The sequence below is a fragment of the Gambusia affinis genome, linkage group LG01, assembly GCF_019740435.1.
Source record: "Gambusia affinis linkage group LG01, SWU_Gaff_1.0, whole genome shotgun sequence".
NCBI lineage: Eukaryota > Metazoa > Chordata > Actinopteri > Cyprinodontiformes > Poeciliidae > Gambusia > Gambusia affinis.
The window spans coordinates 2657648-2662277 of record NC_057868.1 but is presented as its reverse complement, the minus strand read 5'-3'; the positions used below and the strand labels follow the sequence as shown (position 1 = coordinate 2662277).

General features: G+C 37.9%; 1 long non-coding RNA gene across 3 annotated transcripts; it reads right to left on the bottom strand.

Annotated features, from left to right (window-relative positions):
- Positions 1-1238: 1238 nt before the first annotated feature.
- On the bottom strand, positions 1239-4630 carry LOC122830664. Of its 3 annotated transcripts, XR_006370573.1 has the most exons (4): positions 4127-4630; positions 3511-3628; positions 2046-2391; positions 1239-1255 (listed from the first exon to the last, which is right to left on the bottom strand). It is a non-coding gene; the product is annotated as an uncharacterized LOC122830664 (long non-coding RNA). The 3 variants fall into 3 exon arrangements; XR_006370569.1 differs by lacking the exon at positions 1239-1255 and having other exon boundaries at positions 1910-2391; XR_006370571.1 differs by lacking the exon at positions 1239-1255 and having other exon boundaries at positions 1910-2391; positions 3522-3628.

The following is a 4630-nucleotide window of genomic DNA, read 5'->3' as shown; positions in this document are numbered from 1 at the left end:
TCTCCATGAGTGGGTGGGATAAAAACATTTGGGAAAGGAGGACCTGGTCCTCTTGTCTGGAAAACATGATTCCTTGCACGTAGACTTCCCCTCATACACTGTAAAATGTAATAAGTTCACTTTATTTAAAAAAAGTTAGGAAACCGATTGCCTCAAAATCTTCAAGTAAAGTAGCTAATTCATTTTAAGGTGTTATTGCTAAAAATAACTATGTTTAGACCACTCAGATAAAGGCAGTAAACCTGAGTGCCGTTAACTCAAAATCATTAGTAAAGTTGACTATAAAATGTAAATTATGACTACTTCAAATTGTGAGTTATGTCAATTAAGCAGTACTCATAAAAATAAGTTATACTTACACGTTTAAGAGTTCACATTACTTGCAAAATATCAGGAAACCAATTGCCTTGATATGTTCAAGTAAGATGAACCAAAAGTGTTAAGTTATTGGAACGAAGAGCCAACAGACAACAGTTTGAATGGAAAAAAATGTTTAATAATTAAACAAGTTTACCTTAAATACAAGGTTCTCAAGTGTGGTTACATACACACTAACCTGGAAACAAAGTTTTCAGACTTTTTTAGGGAAAAATGACACGACTTTTTTTCTAGGGTAGCCTTCAATCTAATATTGAATCCTTCAAATGGCCCTCAGTCTTTAAAACTTTGAGAATCCCTGCTTAAATGTCTTTGTTGACTGGTGTGAAACAAAAACTCAATTCTCAATACTAGAGCCCAACATTTATCATAACATTGATAAAGCAAATAATGAAGTAGTGAAGTGAAGTAATGTTTCTCATTAACATAAAACCATTTAGTAGTCTGCAAATGCAATGATGCTCTCTCCAACAAAAAAAGAATCAAACAAGAAATAAAAATCACTTTTCCAATAAGGGTAAAGGTATCAACGTTGATCCATAATGTCACATCACATTCACTCATTGCATCAGAAGATTTTTGAGTGATTGTATTTTTGGTTTTAGGGATTTATGTCCAAGTGAGAGAAGCACCCTTTGGATGAAGTCAAAGGTGTACTTCAGTTGTTGAGGGTACTCCAAATTCAGAGTATAAATAAGTCCAAAGAGCACATGGCATGTGGAAGATTCCCAAGATCATTCATGACAAGACTTCCTTCCAAAATGATGGCAGTACTTGAAGACTGGAGGTGCAGTGAGTCAGTGGAGGCCTGCCTGTCCTCAGGAATGATGGTCAGGATCCCAATGGGGGTGTGAGACACCTCTGGGTCTTCGCAGTCCTAACAACAATAGAAGTAACACCACAATTACATATCAACATAACACTTCTTTAGGGTGACCAGACCTCTTTTTCCCGGACATGTCCTACTTTTCAGACCTAAAAAAATGTCCGGGGGGATTTTAAAAAGCGTTAGGGAGTTTGTTCAACTTCCTCAATACACATTACATAGCTAACAGTGAATTGTGATTACAGAGCCACTCAGATCCACTACTCCAGTCCAGGTTTCTTAGTAAGGCAAAGAAATCGGTAGCTTTATGTACACACATGTGCTACCAGCTTGAGCTGTGTGAAGCTGACACCCCACCCACGTCAAAAAATTCAGCAAATAGTCTGAATGGTTAGTGCTCCGTTTGTGCAGGTTTGTGCCGTTAAAATTTTTGTTTGTGCAGTTTTGGTTTCTGAGATATTAAAAGTTATTTTTTAGGTCATCTAGAGTTCACCATCCCCCCATATCGCTCCAAAACAAACCAAAGTGGGCTAGTTCGTTAGTGCTCCGTTTGTGCAGGTTTGTGCCGTTGAAATTTTCGTTTGTGCAACTTTCGTCTTTGAGATATTAAAAGTTATAATTTTGGCCGATGACGTCACCATCCCCCCATATCGCTCCAAAACAAACCAAAGTGCGCTAGTTCGTTAGTGCTCCATTTGTGCAGGTTTGTGCAGATGAAATAGATGCACACATTAACTGGCCACTTTATTAGGTAGACCAGTTCAATGACATATGCAAATCCAGTAATTAAATAGCAGCATCCTTGTACATTTAGGCATTAAGATGATGACAGTGATTTCACCTCTAGCGTCAGAATCGGGAAGAGATGGGAATTTAAGTGACGTCAAATGCGTTGTTGTGTTGGTGCCAGTCATGCTGGTCTGGGTGCTTCAGAAACTGCTGATCTGCAGGAGTTCTCATGGACAGCCATCTCTGGGCTTTACATAGAAAAGTCAGAAAAAGAGGAACTAAATAAGTTGTCTTAATGTCTATGCTTGGGCAAGAGTGCGCAAATTGTTCCAGAAACCTCGAATAACTACTTGTTGCAATCAGGTGCGATCATGTAAAGTGCTAACTCAGAACGGCCAACAAATAAAACGGTGAAGAGGATAAGCTGCAGCCGCAGAAAGTCACAGCATGCGCCACTCCTGTCAGAAAAGGACAGGAAACAGAGCAGGATTGTCAATACTGGACTATTCCGTTTTTTAGCATTAAATGGTGTAAAGATCATGAATTGAAATTGGCAGATTGGAGTCTAAATGGGAAAAGCAGATGCTCATATCAGCCAGGAAAAGCCAGATCTGTAGATTTCTAGTTCAAATCATTTTAATACAATGATAAAGAAAGTGGAGCGACCAGACATTCCTTTAGCTGCTTGACGGCTGCCTGAAGCCGATCAATAATATTTTAAGACAGTTGATTGGAAATACTTGTCGTGTTTTTAAAGCCGTTGTTGTCTGAATGGTTTTCTCAGCAGATAACCTGACAAACTGATCAATTAATATTAACTTGTTATACATGTAAACATTATGCACTTGAATGGTTATAGTTGGCAATATTGTATCTGTAATGATCAGTATGTCATATTTCAGCAGCATTAAAAAACTAGAAAATTTCTGAAGAAAATTAAATGGGGCCTGCCAAAGTGCGCCCGTCAGTCTGGACCCGGCGTTCCGACGCTGAAAGTTAACATCGACGCCATAGAAAGCTGCAGCACGATCGACGGCATGAGGAGAATCACGAGAACATCGACTGACATGGACTTGCGCCATTCAGCGTCTTAAAATGAGCGTATGAGCTAAAATTAGCAAAAATGCTAACGTTTTTGCTAAACGTTAGCATTAGCCAAGACGTTTCGCATTTTGGCTAATATTTGTCAAAATGCTAATTGAGCTAATTAGCATTTTAGCTTAGTGCTAATTAGCTAATTTAGCATTTAGCTAATTTTTGTTAATGCTAATATTAGCTAAATTTAGCATTGCTAACACTAATTTTAGCATTTGCTAATTTTAGCTAAATGCTAATTTTAGCATTTAGCTAAAATTTAAATGCTAATTTTAGCATTTAGCTAAAATTTAAATGCTAATTTTAGCATTTAGCTAAATAGAATTTAGCATTTTAGCTATATGCTAAAATAAAAGGAAAACATTTCAGTTCCTGCAACAATGGAGGACAAAACATCAAGAAGAGTGAATGATGTCCATGAAAAACCTGGAAATGACTCCAGCAGACATCCAGGTATTCAGAGCAAAACTAAATCAGTTGACCTTGGCTTCACCTTGGAACCTGGAAAGAGTCTCAGGTGGAAACGTTTACGCCATGATGTTCATGCAGGGAGAGGAGATGGGAACTGGGAGAACTGGGAGAAACATCTGGGATGAGTCCCTGGAGAGAAGACGATCTGAAGTTAAAGGAAGACGGACAGAAAAACTGAACTACGCTGTACGAAAGCTGCCACATTGCGATTCTGGAGGACCAGAAATAAAAACCAGTCCTACAGGATTCACTGCACAGATGTTGAGGCAGATGTTTTAGCAAAATGAGACACTCTTTACTCTGGGTTTCTAACTGCTAAACATGAACAAGTATAAAATGACCTAACTACTAAAAATTGAACAAGTATAAAATGACCTAACTACTAAAAATGAACATGTATAAAATGACCTAACTACTAAAAATTGAACAAGTATAAAATGATCTAACTACTAAAAATGAACATGTATAAAATGACCTAACTACTAAAAATTGAACAAGTATAAAATGATCTAACTACTAAAAATGAACGTGTATAAAATGACCTAACTACTAGAAATGAACATGTATAAAATGATCTAACTACTAAATAACTACTAAAACTCATTTACAAACAATAACTATACTAACTTTTCCTGAGTTTCAGGCTTTACATTTGGCTGTAACTCATTTACAAATGATAAGCCTGTGTAGGTTTTCTCGCAGGTTTTGTACCACTTCCCTGAAAGCCTTTCTCACTGATTTAAAGGGGTTCCACTGCGGCTGTAGTCTGTTTGCCATCGTTACCAGGACATTTCTTTGTAGTATTGGGGTCCCTGCCTCCAGGACAAGGAGGATGTACTCTACGTTTTTGCACTCCTTCATCAGGTCTTTAAAGATGGTGGTCCCCTGGAGTGCAATCTTTTCTGGGCTCATTTTCAGAACTCTGGGTTTTGTTTCAACCCAGAGTTTCTTAAAGAGTCGATCACAGATATAATTATATTCAATTAAAGGGTAATGGCTGTTTCCTGTCTTGTCAACAATCTGTTGGATAACTGCTCTGACAAGATTTCTTACAGCAGTCCTTCTCATATATATCTCTTCGGACTGGTCTTCCTCTGCTTCGTTGAGGGACTGGTCTTCCTCTGATTCCCT